The following is a 25,618-nucleotide window of genomic DNA, read 5'->3' on the forward strand; positions in this document are numbered from 1 at the left end:
GAAGCTCACAAATCCAGATTGACAGTACATCCAGGTAGTAATAAGATGTATCATGATTTGAAAACAGTGTATTGGTGGCCAACAATGAAATCGGATATCGCCAGTTATGTCGAAAAGTGTCATATATGTGCTCAAGTGAAGGCCGAATATCAGAAACCTTATGGTTCGTTACGTCAGTTACAGATTCCAGAGTGGAAATGGGAACATATAACGATGGATTTTGTGACCAAATTACCTCGAACTCAGAAAAGACATGATATGATTTGGGTAATAGTGGATCGCCTAACTAAAAGTGCTCATTTTCTTGCTACTCGTGAAACAGCTTCGTTAAGTGAGTTAGCCGAATTGTATATAAACGAGATAGTTAGTCGACATGGTGTGCCATTATCGATCGTTTCAGACAGAGATTCCAGATTTGTGTCGAATTTTTGGAATAGTCTTCAACAGAATTTGGGTACACGTGTGAATTTAAGTACAGCTTATCATCCTCAGACAGACGGACAGAGTGAAAGAACGATACAGACTTTGGAGGATATGTTAAGGGCTTGTGTGTTAGAATACGGTGGTTCGTGGGATACACATTTGCCGTTGGTCGAATTCGCGTATAATAATTCATATCATTCGAGTATAGGGATGCCGCCCTATGAAATGTTATACGGTCGTCGTTGCAGAACTCCGACTTGTTGGTTAGAAGCAGGGGAGAAACAGTTTGCAGGTCCTGAAATTGTTCAAATGACAGCCGAAAAAGTTGCAATTGCGAGAGAAAAGTTGAAAGCTGCTAGAGATAGGCAGAAAATGTATGCTGATCCGCGTAGACGTCCAGTAACCTTTAATGTGGGTGAACGAGTGTATCTGAAAGTTTCGCCGTGGAAAGGGGTTATCAGATTCGGTAAACGTGGTAAGTTAGCACCGAGATTTATTGGTCCGTTTCCGATCAGTGAAGTGTTGAATGATCAGACTGTGATGTTAGATCTTCCGTCAGAGTTAGCCGGTATTCATAATACATTCAACGTGTGTTATTTGCGTAAGTGTAAAATCGATGACGAGACACAAATCGTACCACTGGTAGATTTGAAAGTTGATTTGAGTAACAAGTTGGTTGAGGAACCTATTCGAGTGGTCGACAGAAAGGTTACTGAGTTAAGAAAGAAAAAGATCCCGATGGTTTTAGTAGAATGGAAACACAGCTTAGGGTCTAACTTGACGTGGGAGACAGAAGAGTTGATGAAGACCCGTTACCCTCATTTGTTTGAGCAAGACCAGATTCCGAGGACGGAATCTCTTTAAGGGGGGTGGATTTGTAACAGACTGAAACCGGGATTAGAAGTAAGATTTCTTAATTGCCTTAGGTTTATATTTGAGTTTAAAATATGCTTTTATTTTAATTATTTTATTAGTGTTTTATTATAATTGTGTTGTGACCAGTTTGTGACAAGGGTCCCAGAACAGGTTGGTTTATTTAATTTGGACTCCGTTAGGACCGCCTAAGGAGATACGAAAGGTTATCAGATAAGATAACTGGTAAATACCTGTGTGATATGGGGTATGAGTTTATAACTCATTTAAGTGTATGTATCTGGATAGTTCTATCCATTTCTCATTTCATCAATAAAACACACAAGAACCATACACAAACACATACTTAAACCCTAATTTTATTTGGTGAGCCTTTGGATTAATTGAAGCTAGAGATATATTCCTTGTGATTTCGTGATCAATATAAGGTATGCATATCATAGATTCATGCTTTGATTCTTGCTCTAATTTGGTTTTTGTGTTAAATGAGTTTTTGATAGAAATTAGCTCAAATTTAGTTGTTTGATGTTTGTTATGCTCAATTGATGTTAGAAATAGGTTGTATATATGTTTAGTAGCTTCCATGTGCTTAAAATTTGATCAAAATCGCTCAAAAATCGAGTTTTGGGCGAAAAATGTTCGAAATCAGCGTAAGTGTTCGAACCAGTTGCTACAGTGTTTGCTACAGTATTTTGCTGCAGTACCCGAACTGCTACAGTATCACTATTTGCTACAGTATCACTATTTGCTACAGTATCACTATTTGCTACAGTGTCGCTATTTGCTATAGTGTCAGTATTTGCTACAGTATTCGGGATTGCTACAGTACAACCATTTGCTACAGTACCGAGTTGCTACAGTACCGTGTTGCTACAGTACCGAGTTGCTACGGTGTTCGGAAATCACTATTTGCTACAGTACCTTTTATGAAATTGAAACGGGCGTAACTTTCAAACCGTAACTCCGTTTTTGATGAATCAAATATCGTTAGAATCGTATTGAAGAGTACTTTTCAATGATGAACTTTTAAGAAACTAGATCAAACTATTTTTAGACCGGAAAAGGAGTTTTAGTGTGTATGTCATGTTTTGCACGCACCTGTATGCCATTATTGAATGGAGTCATGATGTAGACTCATAAAATTATGAATATATGGTGTTATGACCTAGTTAATTGTATGAAATGATTATATTATTTATTGGATATGTACATTAACTTTGTTTGTGTTGTTCTCAGGTTATAAGGACAAGGAGGAAGCTCAGAAATAATAACTGAGCAGTTGCTGGTAATTGGTGAGTGGGTCTATCTCCGGATAGAGTTTAAGTAGCATATCATGCTACTGTGGTTGACTCTTTTACCATGCATAGTGTAGAAATTTCCATGTTAGAATAATATAGTATGCCTGATGTTGTATGTGAATTATGTGTACACTGTGTGAATGGCACCAGTCGGGCCTAGGGAGACTGGGGACTCGAAACCGTGCCTAGGAGAGGTTAGAGTCCGTATGAGGTCAACCGTGCCTAGGGGAGGTTGGGTCCATAGGCTACTGATTGTAGAGTATAGTGTGAACGATGCATCCCTGCATCTGGATAACTATACTGTGAATTGAGTAGCAGGGACTATCGGTAGACTCAAGTCCGATCAGCTAGGAGTCGTGTGCTCGTACAAGCCGCCGATCCTCGTATTGTCTTATTGTATGCTAGTTTATAGTTAGCATGTGTTGTTGTTAGTATATAGCTTGTGTGTGACTTAAGCTATATCTGTTAGATAGATTCCATTCACTTAGCGGTGCGCTAATCCCCCACATATTCTCCCCTTACAGGTTTACGTACTGCTAGTCGGGATGGGTGCTGTTGCAGAAGACATGTTTGACAACCCAACTCTGATGTGGACTTTTGTATAAATAATGTTTTGTGATAACGTAACACCGTTGTGTAAACTTAAACGTAATGACGTGACTTATATTGTGTTTGTTAATAAAGTCTTCCGCTGTGTAAAAAAAAAAAAATGGCCGGTGTTACAAGTTGGTATCAGATCATGGTTTGGCATCAAATACGTGCGCGTATTTTGTTCCCAAACCCTGAGGCAAGTCAAACATGTCTGTGGGAGTGGGGGCTAAGTGAAAATAGGATATACGTGTGTTAGTTGTGATTGAACTAACTGTTATCCACTAAGCTTTTGTGTGAGCTGTTTTGTAGCACCGGTATGGCTGATAGAAACGCAACTGGCCCATCTAACCCCGGAACATTCAGAGCACCAGAAGAAGGTGTTGAGTCAGATGATGATCAGAGTAGTTACATCCTTCAGTTAGAAAGCAAGCTAAAAGAGGCCGAGGACAAAATTAATGAGCTTGAATTGGCGAGGCATTCTGGAAATGATGATACACCACCTAGATTCCCAACCGCGCAATCCCAAATGATACCTAATGTGCCCCAGAACCAGTTTCAGAATCAAATACCTAACCAATATTATATGCCACCACAAAACACCTTTACTTACCAAAATCCCATTATGATGAATCCATACCAAATGCAAATGTTCCATCAACCTTACATGCAACCACCCAAAAGATGTACGTATAAGAACTTCCGTGATTGCAAACCCTCCGAGTTCTCTGGAAGTACTGATCCGACTGTAACTCTTAATTGGTTGCGAGAAGTTGAAAGGGTATTTGAAGCGTGTCAGTGTGAACCTGAGCTGAAGGTAACATATGCTAGTAGACTGTTGAAAGGTAGGGCTATGATTTGGTGGGATTCTTTGATTTCTAGTATACCAAAAGAGCAAGTGAGTATGATCACATGGGAGCAGTTTCATGGGAAGGTGTGTGAACAATATTGTAATCCATTTGATATGAACTGAATCAAGACTGAGTTTCTTGAAATGAAGATGACACCTCAAATGACGATTGATGAAGTAGTAGAGAAGTATATGGATAAACTGAGATTTGTACAACAGTGGGTGCCAGACGAAGCTTCTCGTATCCAGCATTTTGTTAATATCATTCTGCCTGAGTACAGAACTTTTGTTAGAAAAGCTACATCCTTGTCTCAAGCTGTTGTGATGGCTAAGATGGTAGAAAGTGATGTTCAGGCTGCCAGAAATAGAATGTTTGGTAATGTGCTACAACAAGGTGGGCAAGTATCTGGTCAATCAGGATCTAAATTCAAGAAGCCTAGTGGGTTTAAATCGAAGGGTAAAAGTGGTCAGAGTAGTACTGGATCTGGATCAGGTAAAGGGAATTGGTGTCACACGTGTCGATCTTCTCACAGTGGTCAGTGTTCTGAGGCTACAAGAAGATGCTTAAAGTGTGGTGTTGTTGGGCATGAGTCTTCAGCATGCCCGTATCCGAATAGTGTGTGTTGGAGTTGTCACAAACCAGGGCATCGTATAATTAGTTGTCCGTCGAAGAGTGGTAGTTCCGGGGCAGGGTCAGGGGCGCGTTCAGCATCAGCTGGAGGGTCAACTGCCTCGAGTGGGCAGAAGAGGAAGAACCCTCCAACAGCAGAGGCTAGAGCTTTTCAGATGTCGGTGGAAAATGCTGTGGCAACCGACGAAGTAATCACCGGTATGTTTCTAATCAACTCAATACCTGCTCGCGTATTGTTTGATTGTGGTGCCAATAGGTGTTTTATGTCCCTAGATTTCTGTGCTAAGTTGAATTTACCAGCTACTGTGTTACCTAAGCTGGTTAGTGTAGAAGTAGCCGATGGTAAGACCACACCTGTCACAACCTATGTGACTGGGGTTTGTATAGAGATCGAAGGGAAGTCTTTCCCGGTGACTTGTTTAGTGTTACCTATTCCTAGCTTTGATGTAGTACTAGGAATGGATTGGTTGAGCTCGCTTAGGGCTAATATTAAGTGTGATAGGAAAATGATTACCTTTCGTTCGACCGATGGAACCCGTGTTGTGGACCGAGGGGAGCGGGGAGGGTATAATTTTCTGTTGATAACCATGATGAAAGCGATAAAGTCGATGGCAAAGGGTTGTGAATCATTTCTTGCATATGTGATTGATGCGAAGAAAAAAAAGAAAACAGTGGCCGATATTCCGATAGTATCAGAATTTCCCGAAGTGTTCCCAGATGAGTTACCAGGTCTGCCGCCGGTAAGGGAAGTTGAATATAAGATTGAATTGGTTCCTGGAACAACTCCAGTTGTAAAAGCTCCATACCGATTAGCGCTGTCTGAAATCCGTGAAATGATGTCACAGATTCAAGAACTATTAGATCGTGGGTTTATTCGACCGAGTTCTTCACCGTGGGGTGCTCCAGTATTGTTTGTTAAAAAGAAAGATGGGTCAATGCGTATGTGTATTGATTATCGTGAATTGAACAAAAGAACAGTGAAGAATAAGTATCCGTTACCTCGAATAGACGATTTGTTCGATCAGTTACAGGGTGCTTCATTCTTTTCTAAGGTAGACTTACGATCCGGATATCATCAGGTTCGTGTTGCTGAATCAGATATACCGAAAATAGCGTTCAGAACAAGGTATGGTCATTATGAATTTCTTGTCATGCCGTTTGGGTTGACGAATGCGCCAGCAATCTTCATGGATCTAATGAATAGAGTGTGTCGCCCGTTCTTAGATAAGTTTGTGATTGTGTTTATAGATGATATACTAGTGATTTCAAAGACCGAAAGTGAACATGCTGAACATCTGAGACAGGTTTTGAACATGTTGAAACGTGAACAACTATTTGCAAAATTTTCAAAGTGTGAATTTTGGTTACGTGAAGTGCAGTTTTTGGGTCATGTGATTTGTGCCGAAGGTATAAAAGTTGATCCGACAAAGATAGAAGCGGTAATGAATTGGAATTCTCCAAAGACTCCGACTGAGATTAAGAGTTTTCTGGGATTAGCCGGTTATTATCGCAGATTTATCAAGGATTTCTCGAAAATAGTGGGTCCGTTGACTAAGTTGACTCGTAAAGATGTAGCCTTTCGATGGACTGATGAACAGGAAAAGGCTTTTCAGAATTTGAAACAGCTACTGTGTCAGGCGCCAGTATTAGCTTTACCAGAAGGTTCAGACGACTTCGTGGTATACTGTGATGCGTCATTTGCTGGGTTGGGTTGTGTATTAATGCAAAGAGATAAAGTAATCGCTTACGCCTCACGACAGTTGAAAGTTCATGAGAAGAATTATCCAGTGCATGATCTTGAAATGGCTGCAGTAGTGTTTGCTTTGAAACTGTGGAGACACTATTTGTATGGAACCCATTGTGTTATATGTACAGATCACAAGAGTTTGCAGTATATATTCTCACAGAAAGAATTGAATATGCGTCAGAGACGATGGCAAGAGTTGATCAAAGATTACGATTGTGAAATTAAATACCATCCGGGGAAGGCAAATGTGGTTGCAGATGTGCTAAGTCGTAAAAAGTCAAGTGAAAATGTGAAATTTCTTCGTTTGAATATAACTTCAGATTTGATTAACAGCTTAAGAACCATTCAAGCCTGTGCTTTAGAGGACGAACATATTAAATCTGAACAAATGACCAAACGAAAAGTGAACTTAATTGATGACTCACGTGGACTAAAGACCTTAAACAATCGTGTTTGGGTGCCTAAGCTTGGAGATTTGAGGGATTTAATCATGACAGAAGCTCACAAATCCAGATTGACAGTACATCCGGGTAGTAATAAGATGTATCATGATTTGAAAACAGTGTATTGGTGGCCAACAATGAAATCGGATATCGCCAGTTATGTCGAAAAGTGTCATATATGTGCTCAAGTGAAGGCTGAACATCAGAAACCTTATGGTTCGTTACGTCAGTTACAGATTCCAGAGTGGAAATGGGAACATATAACGATGGATTTTGTGACCAAATTACCTCGAACTCAGAAAAGACATGATATGATTTGGGTAATAGTGGATCGCCTAACTAAAAGTGCTCATTTTCTTGCTACTCGTGAAACAGCTTCGTTAAGTGAGTTAGCCGAATTGTATATAAACGAGATAGTTAGTCGACATGGTGTGCCATTATCGATCGTTTCAGACAGAGATTCCAGATTTGTGTCGAATTTTTGGAATAGTCTTCAACAGAATTTGGGTACACGTGTGAATTTAAGTACATCTTATCATCCTCAGACAGACGGACAGAGTGAAAGAACGATACAGACTTTGGAGGATATGTTAAGGGCTTGTGTGTTAGAATACGGTGGTTCGTGGGATACACATTTGCCGTTGGTCGAATTCGCGTAAAATAATTCATATCATTCGAGTATAGGGATGCCGCCCTATGAAATGTTATACGGTCGTCGTTGCAGAACTCCGACTTGTTGGTTAGAAGCAGGGGAGAAACAGTTTGCAGGTCCCGAAATTGTTCAAATGACAGCCGAAAAAGTTGCAATTGCGAGAGAAAAGTTGAAAGCTGCTAGAGATAGGCAGAAAATGTATGCTGATCCGCGTAGACGTCCAGTAACCTTTAATGTGGGTGAACGAGTGTATCTGAAAGTTTCGCCGTGGAAAGGGGTTATCAGATTCGGTAAACGTGGTAAGTTAGCACCGAGATTTATTGGTCCGTTTCCGATCAGTGAAGTGTTGAATGATCAGACTGTGATGTTAGATCTTCCGTCAGAGTTAGCCGGTATTCATAATACATTCAACGTGTTTTATTTGCGTAAGTGTAAAATCGATGACGAGACACAAATCGTACCACTGGTAGATTTGAAAGTTGATTTGAGTAACAAGTTGGTTGAGGAACCTATTCGAGTGGTCGACAGAAAGGTTACTGAGTTAAGAAAGAAAAAGATCCCGATGGTTTTAGTAGAATGGAAACACAGCTTAGGGTCTAACTTGACGTGGGAGACAGAAGAGTTGATGAAGACCCGTTACCCTCATCTGTTTGAGCAAGACCAGATTCCGAGGACGGAATCTCTTTAAGGGGGGTGGATTTGTAACAGACTGAAACCGGGATTAGAAGTAAGATTTCTTAATTGCCTTAGGTTTATATTTGAGTTTAAAATATGCTTTTATTTTAATTATTTTATTAGTGTTTTATTATAATTGTGTTGTGACCAGTTTGTGACAAGGGTCCCAGAACAGGTTGGTTTATTTAATTTGGACTCCGTTAGGACCGCCTAAGGAGATACGAAAGGTTATCAGATAAGATAACTGGTAAATACCTGTGTGATATGGGGTATGAGTTTATAACTCATTTAAGTGTATGTATCTGGATAGTTCTATCCATTTCTCATTTCATCAATAAAACACACACGAACCATACACAAACACATACTTAAACCCTAATTTTATTTGGTGAGCCTTTGGATTAATTGAAGCTAGAGATATATTCCTTGTGATTTCGTGATCAATATAAGGTATGCATATCATAGATTCATGCTTTGATTCTTGCTCTAATTTGGTTTTTATGTTAAATGAGTTTTTGATAGAAATTAGCTCAAATTTAGTTGTTTGATGTTTGTTATGCTCAATTGATGTTAGAAATAGGTTGTATATATGTTTAGTAGCTTCCATGTGCTTAAAATTTGATCAAAATCGCTCAAAAATCGAGTTTTGGGCGAAAAATGTTCGAAATCAGCGTAAGTGTTCGAACCAGTTGCTACAGTGTTTGCTACAGTATTTTGCTACAGTACCCGAACTGCTACAGTATCACTATTTGCTACAGTATCACTATTTGCTACAGTGTCGCTATTTGCTACAGTGTCGCTTTTGCTACAGTATTCGGGATTGCTACAGTACCACCATTTGCTACAGTACCGAGTTGCTACAGTACCGTGTTGCTACAGTACCGAGTTGCTACGGTGTTCGGAAATCACTATTTGCTACAGTACCTTTTATGAAATTGAAACGGGCGTAACTTTCAAACCGTAACTCCGTTTTTGATGAATCAAATATCGTTGGAATCGTATTGAAGAGTACTTTTCAATGATGAACTTTTAAGAAACTAGATCAAACTATTTTTAGACCGGAAAAGGAGTTTTAGTGTGTATGTCATGTTTTGCACGCACCTGTATGCCATTATTGAATGGAGTCATGATGTAGACTCATAAAATTATGAATATATGGTGTTATGACCTAGTTAATTGTATGAAATGATTATATTATTTATTGGATATGTACATTAACTTTGTTTGTGTTGTTCTCAGGTTATAAGGACAAGGAGGAAGCTCAGAAATAATAACTGAGCAGTTGCTGGTAATTGGTGAGTGGGTCTATCTCCGGATAGAGTTTAAGTAGCATATCATGCTACTGTGGTTGACTCTTTTACCATGCATAGTGTAGAAATTTCCATGTTAGAATAATATAGTATGCCTGATGTTGTATGTGAATTATGTGTACACTGTGTGAATGGCACCAGTCGGGCCTAGGGAGACTGGGGACTCGAAACCGTGCCTAGGAGAGGTTAGAGTCCGTATGAGGTCAACCGTGCCTAGGGGAGGTTGGGTCCATAGGCTACTGATTGTAGAGTATAGTGTGAACGATGCATCCCCTGCATCTGGATAACTATACTGTGAATTGAGTAGCAGGGACTATCGGTAGACTCAAGTCCGATCAGCTAGGAGTCGTGTGCTCGTACAAGCCGCCGATCCTCGTATTGTCTTATTGTATGCTAGTTTATAGTTAGCATGTGTTGTTGTTAGTATATAGCTTGTGTGTGACTTAAGCTATATCTGTTAGATAGATTCCATTCACTTAGCGGTGCGCTAATCCCCCACATATTCTCCCCTTACAGGTTTACGTACTGCTAGTCGGGATGGGTGCTGTTGCAGAAGACATGTTTGACAACCCAACTCTGATGTGGACTTTTGTATAAATAATGTTTTGTGATAACGTAACACCGTTGTGTAAACTTAAACGTAATGACGTGACTTATATTGTGTTTGTTAATAAAGTCTTCCGCTGTGTAAAAAAAAAAAAATTGGCCGGTGTTACATACCGTTAGCAGAATTTTCCTACAACAACAACTACCATTCAAGCATTGAGATGGCGCCGTTTGAAGCACTTTATGGTAGAAAGTGCAGGTCTCTGATTTGTTGGAGTGAAGTGGGGGATAGACAGATTACGGGACTGGAGATAATACAAGAAACTACCGAGAAAATCATCCAAATTCAACAAAGATTGAAAACCGCCCAGAGTCTACAAAAGAGCTACGCGGACAGTAAAAGAAAAGATATAGAGTTTGAAATTGGAGAAATGGTCATGCTTAAGGTTTCACCTTAGAAAGGCGTTGTTCGATTTGGTAAACGGGGGAAACTAAATCCAAGGTACATTGGACCATTCAAGATTATAGATCGTGTCGGACCAGTAGCTTACCAACTGGAGCTACCTAAACAACTCGCGGCTGTACATAACACTTTCCACATCTCAAATTTGAAGAAATGTTTTGCTAAAGAAGATCTCACTATTCCGTTGGACGAAATCCAAATCAATGAAAAACTTCAATTCGTTGAAGAACCCGTCGAAATAATGGATCGTGAGGTTAAGAGACTTAAACAAAACAAGATACCAATTGTTAAGATTCGATGGAATGCTCGTAGAGGACCCGAGTTCACCTGGGAGTGTGAAGATCGGATGAAGAAGAAATACCCACATTTATTTCCAGAAGATACGTCAACACCTCCAACTACTTAAAATTTCGGGACGAAATTTATTTAACGGGTAGGTACTGTAGTGACCCGAACTTTTCCATGTTTATATATATATTAAATGAAATTGTTATTTTACATGATTAAGTGTTTCCAACATATTAAGCAATCAAACTTGTTAAGACTTGATTAATTGAAATATGTTTCATATAGGCAATTGACCACCCAAGTTGACCGGTGATTCACGAACGTTAAAACTTGTAAAAACTATATGATGACATATATATGGATATATATATATAGTTAACATGATACTCTGATAAGTAAACATATCATTAAGTATATTAACAATGAACTACATATGTAAAAACAAGACTACTAACTTAATGATTTTTAAACGAGACATATATGTAACGATTATCGTTGTAAAGACATTTAATGTATATATATCATATTAAGAGATATTCATACATGATAATATCATGATAATATAATAATTTAAAATCTCATTTGATATTATAAACATTGGGTTAACAACATTTAACAAGATCGTTAACCTAAAGGTTTCAAAACAACACTTACATGTAACGACTAACGATGACTTAACGACTCAGTTAAAATGTATATACATGTAGTGTTTTAATATGTATTTATACACTTTTGAAAGACTTCAATACACTTATCAAAATACTTCTACTTAACAAAAATGCTTACAATTACATCCTCGTTCAGTTTCATCAACAATTCTACTCGTATGCACCCGTATTCGTACTCGTACAATACACAGCTTTTAGATGTATGTACTATTAGTATATACACTCCAATGATCAGCTCTTAGCAGCCCATGTGAGTCACCTAACACATGTGGGAACCATCATTTGGCAACTAGCATGAAATATCTCATAAAATTACAAAAATGTGAGTAATCATTCATGACTTATTTACATGAAAACAAAATTACATATCCTTTATATCTAATCCATACACCAACGAACAAAAACACCTACAAACACTTTCATTCTTCAATTTTCTTCATCTAATTGATCTCTCTCAAGTTCTATCTTCATGTTCTAAGTGTTCTTCATATATTCTACAAGTTCTAGTTACATAAAATCAAGAATACTTTCAAGTTTGCTAGCTCACTTCCAATCTTGTAAGGTGATCATCCAACCTCAAGAAATCTTTGTTTCTTACAGTAGGTTATCATTCTAATACAAGGTAATAATCATATTCAAACTTTGGTTCAATTTCTATAACTATAAAAATCTTATTTCAAGTGATGATCTTACTTGAACTTGTTTTCGTGTCATGATTCTGCTTCAAGAACTTCGAGCCATCCAAGGATCCATTGAAGCTAGATCCATTTTTCTCTTTTCCAGTAGGTTTATCCAAGGAACTTAAGGTAGTAATGATGTTCATAACATCATTCGATTCATACATATAAAGCTATCTTATTCGAAGGTTTAAACTTGTAATCACTAGAACATAGTTTAGTTAATTCTAAACTTGTTCGCAAACAAAAGTTAATCCTTCTAACTTGACTTTTAAAATCAACTAAACACATGTTCTATATCTATATGATATGCTAACTTAATGATTTAAAACCTGGAAACACGAAAAACACCGTAAAACCGGATTTACGCCGTCGTAGTAACACCGCGGGCTGTTTTGGGTTAGTTAATTAAAAACTATGATAAACTTTGATTTAAAAGTTGTTATTCTGAGAAAATGATTTTTATTATGAACATGAAACTATATCCAAAAATTATGGTTAAACTCAAAGTGGAAGTATGTTTTCTAAAATGGTCATCTAGACGTCGTTCTTTCGACTGAAATGACTACCTTTACAAAAACGACTTGTAACTTATTTTTCCGACTATAAACCTATACTTTTTCTGTTTAGATTCATAAAATAGAGTTCAATATGAAACCATAGCAATTTGATTCACTCAAAACGGATTTAAAATGAAGAAGTTATGGGTAAAACAAGATTGGATAATTTTTCTCATTTTAGCTACGTGAAAATTGGTAACAAATCTATTCCAACCATAACTTAATCAACTTGTATTGTATATTATGTAATCTTGAGATACCATAGACACGTATACAATGTTTTGACCTATCATGTCGACACATCTATATATATTTCGGAACAACCATAGACACTCTATATGTGAATGTTGGAGTTAGCTATACAGGGTTGAGGTTGATTCCAAAATATATATAGTTTGAGTTGTGATCAATACTGAGATACGCATACACTGGGTCGTGGATTGATTCAAGATAATATTTATCGATTTATTTCTGTACATCTAACTGTGGACAACTAGTTGTAGGTTACTAACGAGGACAGCTGACTTAATAAACTTAAAACATCAAAATATATTAAAAGTGTTGTAAATATATTTTGAACTTACTTTGATATATATGTATATATTGTTATAGGTTCGTGAATCAACCAGTGGCCAAGTCTTACTTCCCGACGAAGTAAAAATCTGTGAAAGTGAGTTATAGTCCCACTTTTAAAATCTAATATTTTTGGGATGAGAATACATGCAGGTTTTATAAATGATTTACAAAATAGACACAAGTACGTGAAACTACATTCTATGGTTGAATTATCGAAATCGAATATGCCCCTTTTTATTAAGTCTTGTAATCTAACAATTAGGGAACATACACCCTAATTGACGCGAATCCTATAGATAGATCTATTGGGCCTAACAAACCCCATCCAAAGTACCGGATGCTTTAGTACTTCGAAATTTATATCATATCCGAAGGGTGTCCCGGAATGATGGGGATATTCTTATATATGCATCTTGTTAATGTCGGTTACCAGGTGTTCACCATATGAATGATTTTTATCTCTATGTATGGGATGTGTATTGAAATATGAAATCTTGTGGTCTATTATTATGATTTGATATATATAGGTTAAACCTATAACTCACCAACATTTTTGTTGACGTTTTAAGCATGTTTATTCTCAGGTGATTATTAAGAGCTTCCGCTGTCGCATACTTAAATAAGGACGAGATTTGGAGTCCATGCTTGTATGATATTGTGTAAAAACTGCATTCAAGAAACTTATTTTGTTGTAACATATTTGTATTGTAAACCATTATGTAATGGTCGTGTGTAAACAGGATATTTTAGATTATCATTATTTGATAATCTACGTAAAGCTTTTTAAAACTTTATTGATGAAATAAAGGTTATGGTTTGTTTTAAAATGAATGCAGTCTTTGAAAAACGTCTCATATAGAGGTCAAAACCTCGCAACGAAATCAATTAATATGGAACGTTTTTAATCAATAAGAACGGGACATTTCAACTTGGTCGTTTAGTTTATTAACCAATAGTCATCCAACATTCTCCCCCTTTTTGATGATGACAAACATACAAGTGATGAGGGACATTTTGCTATAAATACGCAAGTGTTAACAATCACTTGTATCCATCTTTCTCCCCCTTTTGTTGAAGCAAAAAGGATAGCTCCCCCTAGAACTATGCTCTCCCTTAGAGCAAAGCTCTCCCTTAAATTGTGCATGATGGAAAATATTTATTAAAACATAACAAGCACACATTTTATTCATAGCAAACACGAAACATAGATATGCATATATGAAATTATGCACGGAGAATACAACAAGTCATTCCTAGATTCGTTCTACATGGGACGAGAGGTGCTTGGACGAGATGGATATTTTCCACAAACAAGGTTGTTCAGAAATTGTGACGACCCGGAAATTGTCGACCAAATTTAAACTTTATCTTTAAATAATTCAATGTTTCCGACACGATAAGCAAAGTATGTAATTTTGAAATCTCAAAAGCTTTGAACTGTGTTCATGTATTTATTTACCCTTTGACTGCTCTCGATGATTCACGAACAATTATGTGTAAATAGATATGTATGATTATATACATATGTGTGATTATTAAATTGAGAAATATTAATAAAATATTTAACAGTTTGTTTGATATGAAAATAAGTTATGAAATTATTATATGACTTGAAAACGTTAACAAAAATATTTAATAAATAATACTCTACATAAACGTATTAGTTTCAATATATGGTTATCGACAGAAATTAAAAGATAATAGCAAATGATTGAATTATCAGATACATTGTGATTGCGATTACGGGTCTCTGTATGAGGTCCACTAGGATTTAAGAAATCCGTTCTTTTTAACGGTATTTAGAATAAATGGTAAAGTGATCTTCGAGTAAGGACAAAGTGCCAAGTAGCGAGAGCTAGACAGACTGGTGGAAATACCTGTTGATTTCCAATACATGCCTTACAATAATTGCCTCGTGACTTTTAATAAGATAAACTATTTAACTTTCATACTATTTAATGTAAAAGTAAAATTGGGGAATATAGATAACTTAGAAAATGAATATCGATAAGTTAAGTAATCGATAGTAACATTTGTTTATTGATTCGATTGATTTATAGATATGTTAATTAGAACGTTTGAGAAGTTAAAATTAAACATTGGCGCATAAATGAATTATATCAAATTATGTACTAGAGCGTAAAACGTAAGGTGATATAATAATATCTAATATTTAAATTATTTTAAATATATTAAACTTTGAAATATAATTAGTTTTTGAAAAACTAAATATTATATTAGCAAATAAATATTTCTAAAATATATAAGTTTATATATTTATTTTACAAAGTGATAAAATATAATATTAACTTAGTCGTAAAACGTTTTGGATTTAAAATAGTAATATTATAATATAAATTGGTAAAAAACGAGACGTCGATTTATAGAAGCAAATGACCAAAACACTCAAATGAATAAATTACACTTTGAGTGGGATAATTTTTCATTGATTTGAGTCTTGTTATTGATAAAGGTACATTACACGAAACGTAAAGTACCAGTTTTCTAAGCGTACGAAAATGCGTTCGAAAAACCGAAACCGGTACTTAAGTCGAGGGTCAACGTACTACACATCAATGTAAAAATTACAAATCAACTATGCACGAGAATATAATATAATATTTAATTAATTCTAAAGATTAAATATATTATCTATTAAATAATATATATTAATATATGTTAGAAGTGTCGGTAGAATGAAAAACGCGTTTGTGACCAGTTTATTTCATCCATGCGAACGCATGGGAGTTCTTCATGACACTCATGCGATCGCATGAGTGTCGGCTGCAACTCAAGCCTATAAAACGCATTCATTTTTCTGGTTCCTAACTCATCTATCTCCCTCTCGATATCTCTCTATATATTATAATTATATTATTATTATTATTATTATTATAAAGATTAATATTATTATTATTAATCTTATTATTATTAGTAGCAGTACAATTATAACTAGTATTATACATAAAATACTACGACGAGGTTCTACTCGCATGTTTTCAAAACGGATTTTTGATGTGTGCGAGGTGTAGTACGAAATACTATTATTTTTATTACGAAATACGATACAATTTACACAAGTTTTATTTATTTATATAGATGAGATATACTTAAACCTTGCTACAACACTTATAGGCAGTGTACCTAATCGTAGAGTAGTGTAGTTTTTAGTAAGTCCGGTTCGTTCCACAGGGATCTAGTGGTACGTACTATATTTTTATAAACTATATTTATATAAAATATATATAATTATATAAGTAGTAATAATATTATATAAAAGGGGGGTTTTACAGTTTAATGACTGGTTTGTCGATTTTATATTTTAAGCGTAAAGATAAATGACGATAATATAAATGACAGAATTTAAATTGCGATAAAGTAAATTGCAGTAATTAAAATGACAGTAAATAAAGGTACGATGAAATATGAAATAAAAGTATTATGCTTATTTAAACTTCCATAATCATGATGTTTGACATTTTGATTTTAATTAATTGTTACCCGGGTTAATTGTCCTTTGTCCTGGTTTATTTGATACCTATCTGGTTTTTGTCCATAATAGTCCATCGGTCATAATTATAAAATGCTCGTCGAATTAACCTTATTCCCGAAGTCAAATATTCCAACTAATTAGGGATTCGAACTGTAACAAGGTTTTAATACTTTGTTAATAATTACACCAGGTTATCGACTGCGTGTAATCCAAGGTTTTAATACTTTGTTAATAATTACACCAATTATCCTTGTATGTAATCCACCTCTGTTTTAATGAGATATGAATATTAATTTACCCACTTGATCAGAATGAATAATCAATTACCCAACCCATATAATTAATTAAATGATCGTAAAAGATGTCGTATAAACGTCACTAAATAGAACATACATAATCATTTTAATAATTATTAGATTAACTAAATTGAAGATAGGTTCGACAGATTCTAATGAGTTTTCATTCGATTAGACAATACCCCCTATCTATTAATAGTCAATAGTCCAATGTCCACAAGTGTCGGTCTTTTGTCCAAACCTTAATTATGGTACAAAATTTAATAACCCCGTCTTAATATTTAGTCTAACATCACGATTACTTTGTCTCAAATAAGCATAATAATAACTTAGTTACAAGACATTAATTTAAAAAGGAAGAACATAGCTTACAGTGGTGATTAATCGCGTAGCGTTACACGGACAGAGTTCAGGCTTACAAAACTTTAAAACATTTCTTACAATAACCCAATTATTATTAAACTTAAATTAAACTTTAAATTATATATATATATATATATATATATATATATATATATATATATATATATATATATATATATATATATATATATATATATATATATATTTCTTACAGAGAAAGGAAGAGAAAAGATATCTATTACTCGTCCAATTCGCTGCCTTTTATAGATGTGAGCTGAGTTTGGGAGTCATGCGATCGCATGGGTTCCCTTTGTTATTTCCATGCGATCGCATGGACAGGCTGGCCAGCATACATCCTTCAATTAAACGTGGGCTGCTTGATTTATTTAATATATAATATAATATATATAATTTTATATAATTATATATATACTATATTATATTCTTGTGCATAGTTGACTTGTAATTTTAGCTCCGTTGCGTTGCGCATTGATAGTTAGCTCAGGTCCCGGTTCCGGATTTTCGAACGTCCTTTCGTACGCGGAGATATCTTGTACTTTGCATTCCGCGACTCGTACTCTTGTCATTTTTAGACGTTTCTTATCAATAAATGGAACCACTTGGATTGTACTTTGTACTTTTGAGCTTTTTGGTCGTTTGCGTCTTTAAATCGTCGTTTTCTTCTTTTGTCTTCGCACTTATTTATTTAAACGAATATTACATAAAAATAGAACAATTGCAACTAAAAGCTTTACATATTGGAAGGATATTGTGCCTAAATATATGTTAATTTGGAGCACTATTAAATATCCCCACACTTGAGCGTTGCTTGTCCTCAAGCAATACAGAACTTGAAATTAAATCACACTTCACTCGAATCACTTTTTTTATTCTCACACTTTATACATCAGTGATTTTGATACGGCGGTATAAACAATGATAGTAACGATGTGGTTTACAGTCCCACATGACTATTAAAAATTTAGATCCTTTAAGGAAATTGAATCTTTATGAAAACATTTGATCTTTTGAAAATTCATTCTAGCTTTTACCCTAGATACCTTTTCTGGAATAACCCTTCACCGGTGTTTGTAAAATGTTTTTGTGGGTTTTGTGGGTTTCATATTTTCATTTTTTAGCTCAAAACTTGCGGTTTTGTGTCACCTACTTGCTAACCTTGTATTAGGAAAGCACACGTCCAGTATACTTGCTCCGTATATTACCTTTCGATAAACTACCGTCCGGTTGTAAAGGAAAGCGATGAACAAGCAACTGTTAAGGCAATGTCCCGTGACATGCAGATAATTATGGTCAAAAATGTGTTGGATGCAATTACTATTCTTTGGAGGAGCAATAGTAAAGATCACCCTATAGTTTTTCAGTCTGCCACAAGGTCCTGTCTTCGACCATGCTATGCAATCACCATTCTTACGATTGACACCCGATTTGGTTCAGGAGACCTAATGTATTCCAGGTGAATTCCTAGAATTTTACGTTCAATGGTAATGAACGCATTAAAAATGGATTTTCAGAAAACAAATCGGTTTTAATTTGATCAAAATATTTTCTTGTTCCAGCTCGAGTTTAGATATCATCGAATTCCATGAGTTTGTAATTCTCAATCTTTAAAGTCAATCTCAAGGATTGAGTAATATCAGTCTTAAAAGCTGATTTTTAATCTTTAAGGAGATTATCCTTTCTGGGGGTCTGATTCATTAATCTTATCAAGCTAATTTGCACGGCGCCCTCCCTATTTTACGAGATAGATCCTCTCCTGGTTAGGATAAGTCTGACCACTTGGCGACCCTGTTTGATGCTGAGGTCCGTAGATTTCCTGCTGATTTTAGAGATGACTTTTCTAGATTTTTCATCAACCTACAGCTGGTCTGGATGACAACTTCCTGACCTAAATCAAGAAGCGCGTATCTTTTTCGGAAGACTTTACTTCCTTTTAATGATGGAATTGAATCATCGTGTAGATCCATCTATTCTTTCAAAGGTATTACAATAAATCTGGTAAAACTGATTAGTTTAGTCCAAAGCAAAAGTACCTGCAATAATCTGTACCAAATATGTGATATGTGTTTTAAAGAAATTAGTAAATTCTTCCCACACTTAGCTTTTATTTATTCTTTTCTTTGCCTTTTTATTCTCCTCTATTTCATTTTAAATGAATTCTAACGTTTTGGGTTGTTTTTCCATTTATGTTCTCTCCGAGGTAACAATAATTTCGGCATTAACACCTAGTTTTATCGTTCATAAATATGTATAAACATGATTTTGAATTCATTTAGTTGAAAATTTTTCAAATTTTCACAAAATTTGGCAATTAAACTAAGTGTAAACCCGAGAGAATTTATAAACCTTCCCCACACTTGAGATCATGCAATGCCCTCATTTGCATGAAATCAGACTATAATTATAAATTCATGAGGGTGATTAGTGTAGAAAATTGATTAAAAATACCCAGTTTGTAATTACTAAGGTCGTCGAAAGATAGATGGCGCGCCTCATCGTTCATTCCTTTTGTTGTAATTTCACATATGTTTTGCGTCTTATCGTCAAAATTAGTAGCTTTTGCTGAACTTTAATGCCATTCTTTGAAAGTACGCTGTTTTACCCGGTTTTATACATAAACTACAAACATATATATATATATATATATATATATATATATATATATATATATATATATATATATATATATATATATTTTATAAAACCTTTATTTATTAAAACAATTTAAATGAATAATTTTTTAAAATTTTGTTTCCTTTTACTTTAGGTAGTTTCGGTATGTTTACCTAGTCCGTCCCTCGACAAAATTTAAAATTTGTCGTTTTTAAAGCGATTGTTTTAAAAGCAAAGATTTTTGGGTTTTTTAATTATTATTTTTTTTATTTTTTTTTGGTATACTTTAGATCAATAATATTAAAAATAATGATAACAAAATTTGTCGCCCCGCCCTCGGGTAAAGCAATTTCGGTTTCATGACCTAGTCTTCAACTTACGATGAATTTTTAGAAATTATTTTTTAAACTTAATGAAATAAAGTAATTTTTTTTAAATTCACACAAAACTTAAATTTAAAAATGCATGTTAATTTCATACAAAACCTATAAAAAAAAATTCAGGATGGGGGGAGAAAACTAGTTCTTTAGTGTCTGCTAGTGGAAAAGACCAATCGGATTCCATTCTCGGAACTACACGAGAACAGAACAACTAACTCTAGACAGCGTTTTCTTTTTAGAACATTTGAATCTCCCCACACTTAGGCGTTTTATTATTTTTAAGCACTACCGTTGGAGTTGGTAAAACAATATGCTTCTCATCGATCGTTTTTATTAGTTCAACGGTTTTGGTTGGTGGAGATTTAGCCTTTCGACTCACAAAGGTGACCGATTTGTCACCATCACTAAGTGTCATTCTTCCCTCTCTTACATTGATAAACGCTTCGGTGGACGCTAAGAATGGTCGACCTAAAACTAGAGGAATGTTTGGGTCCTCTTCAATGTCAATGATAATAAATTCGACTAAAAAGGTTAAATTACCCACTTGAACGGGTAGGTCGTCAGCAATTCCAACTGAGTGCTTAATGGTTTAATCAAAGAGTTGAACACTCATCTCTGTTGGACTTAACTCACCTACTCCTAATCTCTTATATAATGAAAGAGGCATAACACTCACATTTGCACCTAAATCTGCTAGTGCATCATACATGACACAATCAATAAGTAGACAAGGAACAATAAATTCACCCGGATCACCCAACCTTGGTGGAACTTTTGGTGGAACTGTCTTCACCGGGTTTATCTTTACGGTTTTTGTTTCTTGTACTTTCTTATTCTTCTTCTTCTTTCCAGAGGTATCACAAACTTTATTACCTATTACTTGCTCATACTCAACTCCTTTTCTTGGAAACGGGATGGGTGGTCTGTATGGTGCCACCACTGGCTTTACATACTCGGGTGGTGGTGGTGTTGTAACTTCTCCTTGTTACTCACATTAAAAACCTTCCCATCTTCTGATGCTGGTTTTTCAGAATTTGTTGACACCATATTAACATTCTCATTCCGAGGATTTACTTTAGTATTACTCGGTAGCTTTCCTTGTTCCCTCTCACTCATCATGCTAGCAAGAGTACCTACGTGTTTTTCTAGATTCATAATGGAAGCTTGTTGAGTTCTTAATGACTGATCAAACCTCTCATTTGTTTGGGTTTGAGATGTAATAAATTGTGTTTGAGATTCCATTAGCTTTGCCATCATTTCTTCCAGATTTGGCTTTTTCTCTTCGGTTTGTTGTGGTGGTTTATATAAGCTAGTTCTTTATTGATTGAAAGTGTTGTTTTGGGTTGGTTGGTTATTCGGACCTTGCTAGTTGTACGAGTTATTGTTTGGCCCATTTGGATTGTAAAGAATGTTTTGATTTCGATTAAAGTTTGGCCTTGGCGGTTGATAATTATTTTGATAATTATTTCCCGGCCTTTGGTTCATGTAGGAAACATTCTCTCGTTGTTCCATCGTTTGTTCAATGTGACAATCTTTCGTTAAGTGTGGTCCACCGCATTGCTCACTACTGATTCGTATTGCGTGAATATCTTTAGTCATCTTTTCCATTCGTCTCTCGAAAGCATCTATTTTTGCGGAAACGGAATCAAAGTCATGGCTAAAATCGGCTCTAGCCACTTTAGATGAACGAAAAATATCTTTTTCCTGGTGCCACTCATGCGAGTGAGAGGCTGTATTATCAATAATTTTGTAAGCTTCAGTTGCGGTTTTTTTCATAATGGAACCACCAGCTGTTATGTCGATGTCTTTTCGTGTAGCAACGTCGCATCCTTGGTAGAATATTTGTACTATTTGATAAGTATCTAAACCATGTTGAGGACATCCTCTCAACAATTTTCCGAGTCTTGTCCACGCCTCATATAATGTTTCATTTGGCTTTTGCGCGAACGTAACAATTTCAGTCTCACGGCTTTAGATGCCGGAAAGAATTGTTTAAGAAATTTTTCAACTAAAACATCCCATGTGTCAATCGCCCCTTCAGGTAACGATTCTAACCAATCTTTGGCTTCTCCCTTTAAAGTCCAGGGAAACAACATGAGATAGATCTGTTGATCCTGAACTTCTCTGATTTTGAATAGAGTACAGATCCTATTAAAGGTTCGAAGATTTTCGTTTGGATTTTCTTTTGTCGTACCACTATATTGGCATTTATTAGTTACCATGTGTAGGATTTGTCCTTTGATTTCATAATCTGGCACATTAATGTCTGGCTTAATAATGGCGTGTCCTTGGCCCGTGCGTGTGGCTCTCATTCGATCTTCCATACTTAGAGGTTCTGTTACTTCCATAACTGAAATTGTTGAATCCGAATCACTAGAAGATTCTGATTTAACAGTTTGTGGTTCAGGAGGAATGATTAGTGATTCTGGATCTTGGAATTGTCCTTGAATATCCTCCGGGTTCTCGATAGTGAAGTCGGGTTCAAAAAATGGATTATCGGAAATTTGAATTATAGTACTTATTCGACTAGATGATGTTTCTAAAGAAAAATCAACGGCGACAACGTTGGCTAGATGTCTTGATCGAGTTACAGGGGTATGAAAGGTGGTGAACGTTTTACTCGGTGCATTCACTGAATATCCTATTAGTTATAAAAGATAAAAATTATTAAAGTTATCAAATTAATAGACTTTTCTGATTTTGCTGACGTTTCGAATAGCCAATAGATGCAGCAGGTAGCCAGGACCCTTTAAATCGGAAGCCCACAACTCGCCACTAACAAATCCAACTATTACTACGAACTAGAAAATTTCGGATGTCTATCAATTTAACCACTTAAAATAATTTTTCGTCGAAATTTTGAAGAAAAAAATCTATGTCCTAAAAACTAGAGCGTCGAGAAATAAGAAAGAAAAAGAGTGCGTCGAAAAACGTCGAAAAAAATAAAAATCGAAAAATAAAAATAAGAAAGAAAAACGTCGAAACTTAAAAGTCTAAAACTAAATCTAAAAAGTTGCGCCTAAAAGTATTAAAGCTTAAAAGGAAATCTATATCCAAAACGGCAATAACTTAAAAGGCACTAAAATATATAAACGGCGTCGCAAAATTCTAAAGCGCCTAAATCTTAATTCTAAAGAAAAAGCACTTAAGGGATTTTACGGCAAAGCCTAAAATTCTAGAAATATAAAAATAACTATGGCAAAATACTAAACATAAAACTAATTATGAACGATAAATATACAATTTAGGAATTAAACGATTAAAATATACAATTTATAAAAAGAAACAAAAAGTAATAAAATTACAATTTTATAAAAATATTATTTTTATATTATTATTTTATAAAAGTATTAATTTTATAAATAATAAAACTAATTGAAACTTAAAAATACAAATTTAATTAAACAAACTAATTAAAACTAATTAATAATAATAATTATTAAATCTAACCCTAAATGATTTAATTTATAATAATAATAAACCTAATTTCGTAATAAATGCTAGGTATTCAGCTGTCAGACAGCCTCATGCGATCGCATGAGGTTTACTCGTCTGGGCCATGCGATCGCATGGCTTCGGATACCAGGCCAGGTCTTGAGCTACTACAGTACCAGGCCCGAATACCTATATATATATATATATATATATATATATATATATATATATATATATATATATATATATATATATATATATATATATATATATATATATATATATATATATTTCTGATTTTAATTTTATAGAAAATATTTATAGAATATTTATATAAAATATAATAAACTTATATTTTAAAATCTTAAAAATAAAAGTACTTTTTAATTTTATATATAAAGTCTTAAAATATATTTTTTTCTTTTTATTATATATATATTTTTTTATATATAACAATTTTTATAAATACAAAATATTTTTACGAAATAATATATTTTTACAAAAATATAGTTTTACTAAAATATAGCGTAAAAATATAGCGTTTCATCGAGTCCCCGGCAGCGGCGCCAAAAACTTGATGTGTGCGAGATGTAGTACGAAATACTATTATTTTTATTACGAAATACGATACAATTTACACAAGTTTTATTTATTTATATAGATGGGATATACTTAAACCTTGCTACAACACTTATAGGCAGTGTACCTAATCGTAGAGTAGTATAGTTTTTAGTAAGTCCGCTTCATTCCACAAGGATCTAGTGATACGTACTATATTTTTATAAACTAAATTTATATAAAATATATATAATTATATAAGTAGTAATAATATTATATAAAAGGGGGGTTTTACCGTTTAATGACCGGTTTGTCGATTTTATATTTTAAGCGTAAAGATAGATGACGATAATATAAATGACAGAATTTAAATTGCGATAAAGTAAATTGCAGTAATTAAAATGACAGTAAATAAAGGTACGATGAAATATGAAATAAAAGTATTATGCTTATTTAAACTTCCATAATCATGATGTTTGTCGTTTTGATTTTAATTAATTGTTACCCGGGTTAATTGTCCTTTGTCCTGGTTTATTTGATACCTATCTGGTTTTTGTCCATAATAGTCTATCGGTCATAATTATAAAATGCTCATCAAATTAACCTTATTCCCGAAGTCAAATATTCCAACTAATTAGGGATTCGAACTGTAACAAGGTTTTAATACTTTGTTAATAATTACACCAGGTTATCGACTGCGTGTAATCCAAGGTTTTAATACTTTGTTAACAATTACACCAATTATCCTTGTATGTAATCCACCCCTGTTTTAATGAGATATGAATATTAATTTACCCACTTGATCAGAATGAATAATCAATTACCCAACCCGAATAATTAATTAAATGATCGTAAAAGATGTCGTATAAACGTCACTAAATAGAACATACATAATCATTTTAATAATTATTAGATTAACTAATTTGAAGATAGGTTCGACAGATTCTAATGAGTTGTCATTCGATTAGACAATACCCCCTATCTATTAATAGTCAATAGTCCAATGTCCACAAGTGTCGGTATTTTGTCCAAACCTTAATTATGGTACAAAATCTAATAACCCCGTCTTAATATTTAGTCTAACATCACGATTACTTTGGCTCAAATAAGCATAATAATAACTTAGTTACAAGACATTAATTTAAAAAGGAAGAACATAGCTTACAGTGGTGATTAATCGCGTAGCGTTACACG

This window comes from Rutidosis leptorrhynchoides, chromosome 7 (assembly GCF_046630445.1).
Source record: "Rutidosis leptorrhynchoides isolate AG116_Rl617_1_P2 chromosome 7, CSIRO_AGI_Rlap_v1, whole genome shotgun sequence".
Classification (NCBI taxonomy): Eukaryota; Viridiplantae; Streptophyta; class Magnoliopsida; order Asterales; family Asteraceae; genus Rutidosis; species Rutidosis leptorrhynchoides.